This window comes from Bufo bufo, chromosome 1, assembly GCF_905171765.1.
Source record: "Bufo bufo chromosome 1, aBufBuf1.1, whole genome shotgun sequence".
NCBI classification, from domain to species: Eukaryota; Metazoa; Chordata; class Amphibia; order Anura; family Bufonidae; genus Bufo; species Bufo bufo.
The window spans coordinates 633,234,362-633,250,170 of record NC_053389.1 but is presented as its reverse complement, the minus strand read 5'-3'; positions in this window follow the sequence as shown (position 1 = coordinate 633,250,170).

Genomic DNA, 15,809 nt, shown 5'->3' with positions numbered 1-15,809 from the left:
GAATGTCTTTAATATATGATTTCCACCTATCATACATCCGGGCAAACTTTTTCTCTTTTAATGCTGCTTCTTGCCCCAAATGTTCCAGTATCTTTGAGGTCGGTTTTCTGGCACGTGATGAATGTCTTAGTTCATCTGTTTGGGGCTATATTTGTTTGAGGCAAGACAAATGCTGCATCAGACTCTTCTACCTCAAATAGGTTCCCTTGCTCTTCAACTTCTCCTCTATCTATCTTTGTATCCTCTAAAAGTGGCATGGTAATACTAGGCTCAGACATTTTACTTTCAATGCTATCACAATCAATACAAATAATAAGATGCCTTTAATTTTAAACGCAATACTGACAAATGCATAAATAAATACCTTTCACTTTAAATGCAATACTAACAAAATGCAAAAATAAATTACTTTCACTTTAAATACTTTAGAGTCCTTATGCTACAAACTGTCCTTTGTTTTTACTTTAAAGTCTCTTATTTCTGAACACAAAAAATATCTCTTTATGCCAAAGCCTAAATTCAATGATAAGTAAAAAAAATGAAAGCTGTGACCTTATTCTGAAGAGCAGGAACAAATGTCAGTCTTAAAGGAGATGTGTCTTTTCTTAATATGATGCGATGCTCTGCGCTGGCTTGCGATGATCTGTGCAGACTTGCGATGCTCTTTGCAGACTTGCAATTCTTGCGATGCACTGGCTTGGATAGGCTGTTTGCGATGTTCTGTGCTGACTTGCAATTATTTGTGCTGACTTGCAATGCGCTGGCTTGGATAAGCTGCTGCACAAGTTGGGCCTAGTGACATGAAACTAGCTGGCTGCAGTACGTGGTCTCTCCGTGGATAGCGGTGCGGGCACTCTAGCTCTGGACTTTGGCCTCCCACCATGCGTCTCTTTCTCGTTCTAGGGATCGCAGGAGGGTTGGCGCTCTTTCTCTGACTATTTTGCCTTTGCCGTTCTGCCACTTTAAGAGTCGGCTGCAGTTTGACTAATGCACATGTTCTATGGCCTCTATGGTAGCTCCGCTGAGGTGTCTTTGCTTGCTCACTCAGGGAACAGTTGCTGCGCGGCGGTATATGCTGGCTCTCCACTGCTCTAATGCGCTCTTTACTGTGCAAGTTGAGAAGCGCTATCACTTCGCCCTATGAGGGTAATAGTTCCACTGTGGAAGGCGCAGCACTATGAAGTGCCTTTGCACTGTGGCATTAGAAGAATTTTGATATCTCTGACTTTTTAGTCTAACCAGACTGTCTATTACTCTGTAATTCCTCTAGCGCCGTTCTATGGAAACAGTAGGTTTAAAGAGCACACCAAATGCTTGAAATAACTTCTTTATTAACTTCAAATATATGACACTGCGGCCGCTGCAGCAGATAGTCCATGTACATAACACGTGTTGAAAAAAGATACCACAAAATGGCGGTATGCATAAGATGGTGGTTCAACTGTTCAATCTTGTCATTCAACATAAAATGGAGGATATATTTCTCTCTTTAGTATCTGTACTCTGACTTTAAGTTATTTAAGCACTTTATTATCTCTCTGAGAGGTATATCTGGGGTCTAACTAATAGTTCACTTGCTGAATTTGGTCACAATTTGCAGTACGCAGTTAGCAGTAACTATTTGCAGATTGGTTGAGTATGATCTGGTATGGTTGTACGCAATTTGGATTGAAATATGGAATTTGAATTTGGATTGTGAACTTTGTAGTTTGCAATTGGTGGAACTGTAAGTAAATACACATATAACTGGTTCAGTATACAGTTATAATCACTATATTAACAGTAGGAAAATTATATAACTGTTTTAAATACCTATTTTGGCCTCTCTGCTTCCATAAAACACAGCTCTTAGTGGAGTGAATGTCTGTTCAGCTTCTCTCTCTGGTGAATAATGATTTCCCACATAGGCTGTATATTAGGCTGGCTGTGATTGGACAAAACTCCTGGGATGTGTGAGGCTGGCTAGGATTGGTCAATACTCCTGCCCAGCAACAACAGTTTAACTGTCACCGCCAGTTCTGTGAGAATGTCTGGCAGACGTTCTTCTCTACCTCTTGCATGACGTTCTTTGTTTTGGTTTCACTTTGTCATCTCTTTTCCTTCTCCCATGTGTCACCTATTTAGACTAATTGTCTCCCTTTATATTCCCTCCCATACTGCCTCACTTTGCGGTTTATACTACTTCCTGGATGAGGTGTTCACTGCTGGAGGCTGCTGCTGCTGTTTCCTCAGATAAGTCATTTTCCTTTATTTGTGTTTCCTTTCTGGCTTTATTCAGGTGACCCTGACTCCGTTCGTATTAAGTGCAGGGAGCAGGTGGTCGTGTCCCCTCACTATTATAGGGTTTTCAGGTGTCACACAGTATTAGGTACGTGGGCATGCAATCGTCTACAATAGAGACCCTTGCATGGGCAGAGGCTCCTGATCTTTGTCCTCCTGGGCCTCTCGCTTTACGACACAAGGTTTTTAAGGAGCACCACGATACGGTCCTTGCTGGGCACCCGGGGAGTAGAGCCACAGTGGATCTCATTGCTCAGAGATTCTGGTGGCCGGCTCTTCGTAAGACGGTTGAGGGTTTTGTGGCAGCCTGTGAGACCTGCGCTCGTGCCAAGGTCCCTCATTCACGGCCATCGGGTTCTCTCCTCCCGTTACCCATTCCTTCCCGTCCTTGGACGCATCTGTCCATGGACTTCATTACGGACCCGCCTCGTTCCTCGGGGAAGACTGTGATTCTGGTGGTAGTGGACCGTTTTAGCAAAATGGCGCATTTCATTCCCTTTCCTGGGTTACCCAATGCTATGATGCTGGCACAAGCGTTTGTTGATCACATTGTTAAATTGCATGGCATTCCTTAAGACATCGTTTTTGATAGGGGCACGCAATTTGTTTCCAGATTCTGGAAGGCCTTCTGTTCTTGCTTGGGGGTTCGGTTGTCGTTCTCTTCTGCTTTTCACCCGCAGTCGAATGGTCAGACCGAACGCGTCAATCAGAATCTGGAGACATATCTGCGCTGTTTTGTGGCGGAGAATCAGGAAGATTGGTGTTCTTTTTTGTCCCTTGCTGAGTTTGCTTTAAATAACCGTCGCCAGGAGTCCTCTGATAAGTCACCATTTTTTGGTGCATATGGGTTTCATCCGCAGTTTGGGACATTCTCTGGAGAGGGGTCTTCTGGTTTACCTGATGAGGAGAGATTTTCCTCGTCTTTGTCATTTATTTGGCAAAAGATTCAGGGTAATGTGAAGAGGATGAGTGAGAGATATAAGCGTGTGGCGGATAAGAGACGTGTGCCTGGTCCAGACCTGAATGTGGGTGATCTGGTGTGGTTGTCTACAAAGAATATCAAACTGAAGGTTCCCTTCTGGAAGTTGGGTCCTAAGTTTATTGGGCCTTACAAGATCTTGTCCGTCATCTATCCCTTTGCCTTCCGTCTTGATCTTCCTCAGACTTGGAAGATCCATAATGTTTTTCACAGGTCCCTATTAAAACCTTATGTCCAACGCACTGTACCCTCCTCTTTGCCTCCTCCTCCGATTGTTGTTGATGGTAATCTTGAATTTCAGGTCTCTAGGATTGTGGATTCTCGCATTATCCGCGGTTCTCTCCAGTACCTCGTTCATTGGGAGGGTTATGGTCCTGAGGAGAGGATGTGGGTCCCAGTGGCGGACATTAAGGCCGCTCGTCTCATCGGGGCTTTCCATAGGTCTCATCCTGAGAAGGTGGGCTCTGAGTGTCCGGAGTCCACCCATAGAGGGAGGGGTACTGTCACCGCCAGTTCTGTGAGAATGTCTGGCAGACGTTCTTCTCTACCTTTTGCATGACGTTCTTTGTTTTGGTTTCACTTTGTCATCTCCTTTCCTTCTCCCAGGTGTCACTTATTTAGACTAATTGTCTCCCTTTATATTCCCTCCCATACTGCCTCACTTTGCGGTTTATACTACTTCCTGGATGAGGTGTTCACTGCTGAAGGCTGCTGCTGCTGTTTCCTCAGATAAGTCATTTTCCTTTATTTGTGTTTCCTTGCTGGCTCTATTCTAGGTGACCCTGACTCCGTCCGTATTAAGTGCAGGAAGCCAGTGGTCGTGTCCCCTCACTATTATAGGGTTTTCAGGTGTCACACAGTATTAGGTACGTGGGCATGCAATCGTCTACCATAGAGACCCTTGCATGGGTATAGCAGTCAGGGAGAGCTCTAGGGGTTTTATAGGGCTCACCCATATGCTCCTTAGTTTGGGATCAAGCCAGTCGGATGTTTATTTATAAGTTCCAGCTTTCTGCAACATCATCCGTCACATTACCTCTATGCTTTCTCTTGTTTCTGCTGTGTCATTGAGCTTACCTTACATTATATAAAGAATCTTAAAGGCACATTATCTTTTCTGCTTTTGTAAACACAATATATAACAGTTTTATGACATCCAAACATGAAGTCACTGTAAATGACTCTGCTTTTGTCTTTAAAACACAAACATAGGAACTGTATTAAAGTTATTGTCAGGTTTAGCTGTATAAACATATAGGCTATATTAGCAACCTAGGATAGGTCTTAGCTGGCAAGCTACAAGCACGTTCAGCTTCTGCGCCGTTGGATGCGTACATGAAAAGTGCTGTCTCTTGGCAATTGCTTCGGTGATTGATTGCTGATGGAATGACTGACGAGGAGTAGGAGCAGGAGCATCTGGACCAGCAGAAGATGGGATTGAAAGACCACTCCCTTCGGCTGAGGTGGTGGAGCCTTGACTGGCTGAAACTGGGTGTGTGCCACTGGGTGATGTAGCGGTAGTTGCGGCAGGCTGGACCACCACATCAGAGCCATGGCTCTCCCAGGCCATTTTATGGTGATGCTGCATATGTTGACGCAGGGCCGTGGTGCCAACATTTGCACCCTGCCCACGCTTCACTTCTGCCCACATATTCTACATATGGCCATGTTGACCTCCTCTGGCGGCTTCACAAAAAAACGCTGTGTACTTGATTTCCCCCCAACACTACTCACTGGCTGACTGCTACCACCTCTGCATCCGTGAACCCCTGCACCACTCCTTTTCGGGCAGGTAGACTGCTGCAAAGCGGGCGTTGTAACCCGTGCCTGTTTGACTCCCGCCCTCCCTCTGCTGCCACCCTGCTGACTCCCGGCCACGCTAGCAACTTGCTGGCTCCGCCGCTGGTTCATTGGCAAGCTGCCACGCTCTTCTCCTGATGATGATGAAGCCCCTTCTTCACCCGGCTTCCAAGTGCGATCGGCTTCATCATCATCGAGTAGTGTCTGCCCATCACTGATGTCCTACTCAACGGTCTCTGGGTCAGGAACCTGACCGCTCGCAACACAAGCTCCCATGCCACTCTACTCATCACTACTTGCCCGCCTAGCAGAGGATGCGGCGGATGTCTCCTTCAGATCTTGGCTGGTTAGTAGCTGCTGACTGTCCTCTAGTAGCTGTTCCTCGATGAAAAGTGGAGCTGAGCACACAGCATGTAGTACTTCTCGAGGTGAGGGAACAAAAAAGGCCAGAGGCAGGTTGAGGACAGGTGAGGGCACAGGGCCTGCTCCCTGGCCATACCAACAAAGGGTTGTGTCTGACGAACCCACCGACTGTTGGCTGGGGGTGTCTAAGGTCACTTGGGATGATGTGGATGACCGAGTTAACCAATCAAGAACCGCTGGGTTGCTGGTCAAGACACGACCGCTAGATGACACCGGGAGCTCAGGCCTCTTGTTGCAACTCCTGCTGCCACGCCCCCTTACTCTGTTGCGACCTCTGCTTGCGCCAGAAACATTCAGGCCTCTGCCACTCCTCTGTGGCACTTCTCTGCCTGACATACTTGTAGCTGAACTAAACAAATGAAACGGAAATTAAAACACCCCTAAAAGCGACGAATATATTTTTCTTTTTGTACTAAAATAGTCAACTAAAAGCTTTCACCACAATTAACTGCAGAAATGCACTGAGAATATTTTTTCTTGTTGTACTGAAATACGACCCTATATTCTTTGACCAGAAAAAACTCAAAGAGCGAAGTGCGTATATAGTTTTCTTGAAGTAGTGAAATACGCCCCTATACGCTTTCAACAGAAATCACTGCAGCAGTGCACTGAGAAAATATATTTCTTGTCGCACTGAAATTGGCCACTATACGCTTTGACCAGAAAAAAATTAACGAGTGAAGTGCGTATATAGTTTTCTTGAAGTAGTGAAATATGCCCCTATACGCTTTCACCAGAAATAACTGCAGCAGTGAACTGAGAATATATATTTCTTGTTGGATGGAAATAGGCCACTATACACTTTGAACAGAAAAAAAATTAAGAATCTGATTGAAGTGTGTATATATATATTTCTTAAATACGCAACTATACACTTTCAACAGAAATAACTGCAACAGTGCAGTGCGTATATATATATTTGTTTACTGTAATACACCCCTATACACTTTCAACAGAAATAACTGCAAAAGTGAACTCAGAATATATTTTTCTTGTTGTACTGAACTACGCCCCTATGCGCTTTTACCAGAAATAACTGCAACAGTGCAGTGTGTATATATTTTTCTTTTTTTTACTGTGATACGCCCCTATACACTTTCAACAGAAATAACTGCAATAGTGCAGTGCGTATATATATATTTTTTTACTGTAATACGCCCCTATACGCTTCTACCAGAAATAACTGCAACAGTGCAGTGCGTGTATATATATATATATTTTTACTGTAATGTGCCCCTATACGCTTTCAACAGAAATAACTGCAGAAGTGAACTGAGAATATATTTTTCTTGTTGTACTGAACTATGCCCCTATACGCTTTCATCAGAAATAACTGCAACAGTGCAGTGCATATATATTTTTATTTTTTTACTGCAATACACCCCTATACCCTTTCACCAGAAATAACTGCAATAGTGCAGTGTGTATATATTTATCTTTTTTACTGTAATGAACACCTATACGCTTTCACCAGAAATAACTGCAACAGTGCAGTGCATATATATATTTTTTTTTTACTGAAATATGCCCCTATACGCTTTCACCAGAAATAACTGCAACAGTGCAGCGCGTATATATTTATTTCTTTTTTTAATGATATATGCCCCTATACGCTTTCAACAGAAATCACTGCAGCAGTGCACTGGGAATATATATTTCTTGTTGGACTAAAATTGACCACTATACGCTTTGACAAAAAAAAAAGCATCTGATTGAAGAGCATAAATATATTTCTTGAAGTCCTGAAATACGCAACTATATGCTTTCAACAGTGCAGTGCGCATATATATTTTTTACTGTAATACACCGCCAAATGCTTTCAACAGAAATACTGTAACTGCAGAAGTGAACTGAGAATATATTTTTCTTGTTGTACTGAACTACGCCCCTATACGCTTTTACCAGAAATAACTGCAACAGTGCAGTGCATATATATTTTTCTTTTTTTTACTGTAATACGCCCCAATACACTTTCACCAGAAATAACCAACAGTGAAGTGCGTATATATATATATTTTTTTCCCCTGTAATACGTCCCTATAAGCTTTCAACAGAAATAACTGCAACAGTGCAGTGCGTATATTTATATTTTTTACTGTAATACACCCCTATACGCTTTCACCAGAAATAACTGCAACAGTGCAGTGCGTATATATATATTTTTTTTTACTGTAATAAGCCCCGTGGGGTTTTGCTCTGGTAGACAGGCTAGCGGATGCAGTATAGAAGCAATCACAAAGTCTTTAACTTAAACAGTTCGGTGTTTATTCACAAATAAGGAAACACAAAATGACCATTCACAGTCTTGGTGTTTGTTCACACCATGCAATGTCCATAGAACAAAATCTTCACCTGGTTCTGGTTAGCAGTCTTTCCCCAAGTCGTCCACAGCAGGCTTTAGGTGCCTATTTCCCAGCATGCGGCTTTCAAGCCTTTAGCACAGCACCAATTCACAGATCCCAAAACAAAGTCTCCACAGCTTCCCTGTCAGATGGAGGATCATCCACACCCAGCTGAGACTGCTGGCTGGGTTTTATATAGGCCAATAAAGAAAACCGGCCTGGAGCGTGGGGAGAAGCCACCCACCCAGCACTTTGGCTACTCCCAGTAAGAGTCGGCCCGATCGGCTTTACAGCCATACTAACAACAAACAGTGTCAATCAGCACTAGCTGCCACTGACACTTAAAACTACTAGCTCTTATCTCACTGAGGCCAGGAACCTCGGTGACACATACCTTCCGTCAATGACGGCCCCTTTGCGCCTTTCTACAGCCCCTATGTGCTTTCACCAGAAATAACTGCAACAGTGCAGTGCGTATACATTTTTCCTTTTTTACTGTAATACGCCCCTATACGCTTTCAACAGAAATAACTGCAACAGTGCAGTGCATATATATTTTTCTTTTTTTACTGTAATACGCCCCTATAAGACACTGATGAATCACTGCTGATAATAGGGAAGCATATTAAGTCATAAATGTATATGATTAGATTGTAGATGCCGATGTTCTAGGTAAAAATAAAAACAGAGGGGTACATTTCTCAAACTGGTGTAAAGGAAAACTGGTTTAGTTGCCCATAGCAACCAATCAGATTTAATCTTTCATTTTCCAGAGGAGCTCTGAAAAATGAAAGTTTAAATCTGATTGGTTGATATGGGCAACTAAGATAGTTTTCCTTTACACCAGTTTTGATAAATCTCCCCCATAGTTTATATTAAAGAGAACCTATGACAAGAAAGGACAGTGCAATCCACTGTCATTGTGTTATAGAGCAAGAGGAGCTGAGCAGATTGAGGCTACATTCACACGACCGTATGAATGAGTCTGCATCCTTTCCGCAATTTTGCAGAACGGGTGCGGACCCATTCATTTTTATGGGGCTGCAAAAGATGCGGACATCACACCGTGTGCTGTCCACATCTGTTGCTCCGTGCCGCGGACCCTCAAAAAAAATAGAACATGTCCTATTCTTGTCCGCAATTGTTTACAAGAATAGGCATTTTCTATGACAGCCGCGGCATGTACGGTCCCCAAATTGCGGAATGCACATGGGCCGGTGTCCGTGTTTTGCTGATCCGCAAAACACTGCATTCATGTCAGTGTAGCCTGATATACAGGAATTTAAATGAATGAATCATGTTATATAACGGATATTTTCCCAAACTATATATCTGCTCAGCTCCTCCTGCTCTATAACATTGTCACGGTCCCTCAGGTGACTGATGTCAGGAGATCATGGAGACTGGCTGAGCGTGGAGGAATCAAACAGCCTCCTTGATTTCTCTTGATTCAGTGTTGATAGGGTTTATGACTACTTCCCTTTTCTCAGCTGTTGCTCAGTGGTCATCACTTCTAGCCTTTATAGTCTGACCCCACCCTTCTGACTATGCTGTAGATAGCTTTTTTAGCTTTCTTTTAGGTTTGTTTGTGTTTGTTTTATTCCCTGTTGTTTGTATCTGGGCCTGAGACAGAGACTTCCATTCGTCCATCTGGGGAGGAATGGGTTGTCTCTGGTCCTAACCTTTTTCCAAGGCATTAAAGGGGAAATAAGGGCCTAGGTATCCTGCATATGAATATTCCTACCTTCAAGGTCTATTCTTATTGATAGGTAGTTAGGGCCCGGATTAGGGTTGTTTAAGAGGTGACCTGTTCCTTCCCTAGTTTTCAAGCCCAGTTACTGTTCCCCTTCCCTCCTGTGTTCAGTGTGGAGTTTTTCCCCCACACTGATCGTGACATTATCTATCGCCCTAAAAACCGCCATTTCGTTCAGGTCAGTGCAGCTATGGATCCTATGTCTGCACTGATCGAACAGCTGCAGAGACTGTCATTGAAGGTAGCTGACCTCCGCGCGACAGTCTTACGGATTCAGAGACCACAGGCGGCTGGTTCCGATCGTGGGCACCAGGCCTGCCCTGAACCTAAGGTTGCCCTCCCGGACAGATTTTCTAGGGGTAGTGACAATTTCATTTGGTTCAGGGAATCGTGTAAGTTGTACTTTAAGCTGCGTCCATACTCTTCTGGGGATGAGTGTCAACGTGTGGGTATGATCATTTCTTTGCTTAAGGATGATGCACAGTTTGGGTCTTTTTCTCTGCCAACCGGATCACCGTCCCTCCAGTCGGTAGATGAGATTTTAGAGCCTTGGGTCTTATTTATGATGAACCGGATCGGATCTGTCAGGCTGATACCAAGTTATGTGGTTTACAGCAGGGAGATATCTATTGCTCAGAATTTAGGAGATGGGCTATGGATACGGAGTGGAATAATCCTGCTCTCTGTAGCCAGTTCTGTCAGGGTCTATCTGAGAGGCTGCAGGACGCATTGGCCTTTCATGAAAAACCTGAGTCATTGGAATCAGCTATGTCTCTTGCTGTACGTCTGGACAGACGCCTGAGGGAGAGATCTAAGGGTCCTCACCCTCAGGTCCTACTGTCAAATAAGGTGGCGGCTTCCTTTGACACTTATGGTAAAGAGACACCTGTGGTTACGCCTTGTGAGGGGACCATGCAGTTGGGGGAGCTACTTCTGGGACTGCTGGTAAGAGCTTTGGTTACTTTTGTAGTTTACTGGTAGTACCAGATTTCTCCTGTCTGCCGCAGTGGCGCTAGAGTCAAAAACTGTGGAAATCGAGGTATTTATCGACAGTGGGGCTGGGGTTAACCTGATTGATGGACAGTTTGCTTGTATTCATTGGTTGACTACTAGTGCACTAGAGAAAAGCATTTCTGTCTTTGCAATAGATTTTGCAACTCTTAGGCTGGGTTCACACGGGCGTTGCGGGAAAATGTGCGGGTGCGTTGCGGGAACACCCGCGATTTTTCCGCGCGAGTGCAAAACATTGTAATGCGTTTTGCACTCGCGTGAGAAAAATTGCGCATGTTTGGTACCCAAACCCGAACTTCTTCGCAGAAGTTCGGGCTTGGGATCGGTGTTCTGTAGATTGTATTATTTCCCCTTATAATATAGTTATAAAGGAAAATAATAGCATTCTGAATACAGAATGCATAGTAAACTAGTGCTGGAGGGGTTAAAAAAAATAATAATAATTTAACTCACCTTAGTTCACTTGATCGCGTAGCCCGGCATCTCCTTCTGTCTCCTTTGCTGAACAGGACCTGTGGTGAGCATTAATTACAGGTAAAGGACCTTTGGTGACGTCACTCCGGTCATCACATGATCCATCACCATGGTAAAAGATCATGTGATGACCGGAGTGACGTCACCAAAGGTCCTTTACCTGTAATTAATGCTCACCACAGGTCCTGTTCAGCAAAGGAGACAGAAGGAGATGCCGGGCTACGTGATCAAGTGGACTAAGGTGAGTTAAATTATTATTATTTTTTTAACCCCTCCAGCGCTAGTTTACTATGCATTCTGTATTCAGAATGCTATTATTTTCCCGTATAACCATGTTATAAGGGAAAATAATAATGATCGGGTCTCCATCCCGATCGTCTCCTAGCAACCGTGCGTGAAAATCGCACCGCATCCACACTTGCTTGCGGATGCTTGCGATTTTCACGCAACCCCATTCACTTCTATGGGGCCTGCATTGTGTGAAAAACGCAGAATATAGAGCATGCTGCGATTTTCACGCAACGCACAAGTGATGCGTGAAAATCACCGCTCATCTGAACAGCCCCATTGAAATGAATGGGTCGGGATTCAGTGCGGGTGCAATACGTTCACCTACTGCATTGCACCCGCGCGGAAATCTCGCCTGTGTGAACGCAGCCATAGCCAAAAATGCCTGTCGCAGGTGGTAAATGACATCAATTTAAGAGTGGGTGATTTCCATCAGTAATCTATCTCATGTTATGTGTTGGAGGGTCTGCCTGCTTCGATAATTTTGGGCTTACCATGGTTAAGCAAACAAAACCCTACCATCCACTGGCAAGCGAGATAGATTCTTGATTGGAGTGATTTTTGCATGGACAACTGTCTTAATGCATCTTTCTCTGTGTTCATCACTTAAACTGTACCCTCGTTAATTTCTGAATTTTCTGATGTGTTTTCTGAGAGTGGTAACCAGGAGTTACCCCCGCAACGGGAATATGATTGTCCCGTCAATCTTATTCCTGGAGCTAAACTGCCCAAATCTCGGTTGTATAATCTTTCGGAGCCCGAAAAAAAGTCTATGTGAGACTCAGACCATCCAAATCCCCAGTGGCTGCTGGGGTTTTCTTTGTAAAAAAAAAAAAAGATGGCACCCTGAGACAATGTCTGGACTTCCGTGAGCTCAACCGTATTACCGTCCGTGATCCTTACCCCCTTCCTTTGATTCCGGATTTGTTTAATCAAATTGTTGGTGCCAAGGTCTTTTCTAAATTGGATCTGAGGGGGGCATATAATTTGGTAAGGATCAAAGAGGGGGACGAATGGAAGACGGCCTTTAATACCCCTGAGGGTCATTTTGAGAATCTGGTCATGCCTTTTGGGTTAACCAGTGCTCCAGCAGTTTTTCAACACTTTGTTAATGACATCTTTCATAATCTGGTGGGGAGATTTGTTGTAGTATATCTGGATGACATACAGTCGTGGCCAAAAGTTTTGAGAATGACACAAATATTAGTTTTCACAAAGTTTGCTGCTAAACTGCTTTTAGATCTTTGTTTCAGTTGTTTCTGTGATGTAGTGAAATATAATTACACGCACTTCATAAGTTTCAAAGGCTTTTATCGACAATTACATGACATTTATGCAAAGAGTCAGTATTTGCAGTGTTGGCCCTTCTTTTTCAGGACCTCTGCAATTCGACTGGGCATGCTCTCAATCAACTTCTGGGCCAATTCCTGACTGATAGCAACCCATTCTTTCATAATCACTTCTTGGAGTTTGTCAGAATTAGTGGGTTTTTGTTTGTCCACCGCCTCTTGAGGATTGAACACAAGTTCTCAATAGGATTAAGATCTGGGGAGTTTCCAGGCCATGGACCCAAAATGTCAACGTTTTGGTCCCCGAGCCACTTAGTTATCACTTTTGCCTTATGGCACGGTGCTCCATCGTGCTGGAAAATGCATTGTTCTTCACCAAACTGTTGTTGGATTGTTGGAAGAAGTTGCTGTTGGAGGGTGTTTTGGTACCATTCTTTATTCATATCTGTGTTTTTGGGCAAAATTGTGAGTGAGCCCACTCCCTTGGATGAGAAGCAACCCCACACATGAATGGTCTCAGGATGCTTTACTGTTGGCATGACACAGGACTGATGGTAGCGCTCACCTTTTCTTCTCCGGACAAGCCTTTTTCCAGATGCCCCAAACAATCGGAAAGAGGCTTCATCGGAGAATATGACTTTGCCCCAGTCCTCAGCAGTCCATTCACCATACTTTCTGCAGAAGATCAATCTGTCCCTGATGTTTTTTTTGGAGAGAAGTGGCTTCTTTGCTGCCCTTCTTGACATCAGGCCATCTTCCAAAAGTCTTCGCCTCACTGTGTGTGCAGATGCGCTCACACCTGCCTGCTGCCATTCCTGAGCAAGCTCTGCACTGGTGGCACTCCGATCCCCCAGCTGAATCCTCTTTAGGAGACGATCCTGGCACTTGCTGGACTTTCTTGGACGCCCTGAAGCCTTCTTAACAAGAATTGAACCTCTTTCCTTGAAGTTCTTGATGATCCTATAAATTGTTGATTGAGGTGCAATCTTAGTAGCCACAATATCCTTGCCTGTGAAGCCATTTTTATGCAACGCAATGATGGCTGCACGCATTTCTTTGCAGGTCACCATGGTTAACAATGGAAGAACAATGATTTCAAGCATCACCCTCCTTTTAACATGTCAAGTCTGCCATTTTAATCCAATCAGCCTGACATAATGATCTCCAGCCTTGTGCTCGTCAACATTCTCACCTGAGTTAACAAGACGATTACTGAAATGATCTCAGCAGGTCCTTTAATGACAGCAATGAAATGCAGTGGAAAGGTGTTTTTGGGATTAAGTAAATTTTCATGGCAAAGAAGGACTATGCAATTCATCTGATCACTCTTCATAACATTCTGGAGTATATGCAAATTGCTATTATAAAAACTTAAGCAGCAACTTTTCCAATTTCCATCATTTATCTAATTCTCAAAACTTTTGGCCACGACTGTACTAATTTATTCTCTAGACATGGAGACTCATCAGGATCATGTGAGACAGGTGTTACAGATCCTAAGGGCTCATGCACACGACAGTATTTTGCGTTCAGTATACTGGCCGTTTTTTTTGTTCAGTATGCGGTACATATACTGAACCATTCATTTCAATGGTTCAGCAAAAAAAACTGAAGTGTCTCCGTGTGCATTCCGTTTCAGTATTTCCGTACTTCCGTACCGTGAAAAGATAGAACATGTCCTATTCTTGTCCACAAATCACGGTGCTTGGCTCCATTCAAGTCAATAGGTCCACAAAAAAACGGAACACATACGGAAATGCATCCGTATGTCTTCCGCATCTGTTCTGTTTTTGCTGAACCATCTATTGAAAATGTTATGCCCAGCCCAATTTTTTCTATGTAATTACTGTATACTGTATATGGCATACGGAAAAACGGAACGGAAAAACAGAAAGGAAATGGAAACACAACGGAAACAAAAAATGGAACAATGGATCTGTAAAAAACAGACCGCAAAATACTTAACCACCTCAGCCCCCCTAGCTTAATGACCAGACCACTTTTTACAATTCTGCACTACACTACTTTAACGGTTTATTGCTCGGTCATACAAATTACCACCCAAATGAATTTTACCTCCTTTTCTTCTCACTAATAGAGCTTTCATTTGGTGGTATTTGATTGCTGCTGACATTTTTCATTTTTCTGATATTAATCAAAATAGACCACAATTTTCTCAAAAACAGTGTATTTTTAACTTTTTCTGGTAAAATTGTTCAAATATAATTACATTTCTATACAAGTTTGTGTCAGAATTTATTGTGCTACATGTCTTTGATAAAAAAAATCCAATAAGTGTATATTTATTGGGTTGCGCAAAAGTTATATCGTTTACAAACTATGGTACAAAAATGTGAATTTCCGCATTTTGAATCAGCTCTGACTTTCTGAGCACCTGTCATGTTTCTTGAGGTGCTAGAATGCCAGGATAGCATAAATACCCACCAAATGACCCCATTTTAGAAAGAAGACACCCCAAAGTATTCGCGGAGGGGCATGGTGAGTTCATGTATGATTTAATTTTTTTCACAAGTTAGCGGAAAATGACACTTTCTGAGGAAAAAATTAATAAATAAAGTTTCCATTTCTGCTAATTTCTGGCAAAAAAAAAATCTCCCACGGACTCACTATGCCCCTCAGTGAATACCTTGGGGTGTCTACTTTCCGAAATGGGGTTATTTGTGGAGTGTGTTCACTGTTCTGGCATTTTGGACGGGGCTAAATTGTGAGCAACTCTGTAAAGCCTAAAGGTACTCGTTGGACTTTCGGCCCCTTTATGCACCTAGGCTGCAAAAAAGTGTCACACATGTGGTATCGCCGTACTCAGGAGAAGTAGGGCAATGTGTTTTGGGGTGTATTTTTACATATACCCATGCTGGGTGAGAGAAATATCTCTGTAAATTGACAACTTTGTATAAAAAAATGGAAAAAGTTGTCATTTACAGAGATATTTCTCACACACAGTATGGGTATATATAAAAATACACCCGAAAACACATTGCCCTACTTCTTCTGAGTACGGCGATACCACATGTGTGACACTTTTTTGCAGCCTAGGTGCACAAAGGGGCCCAAATTCCAATGAGTACCTTTAGGATTTCACAGGGCATTTTTACGCATTTGGATTCCGTGAGGGGTATGGTGAGTTCATGTAAGATTTTATTTTTTGT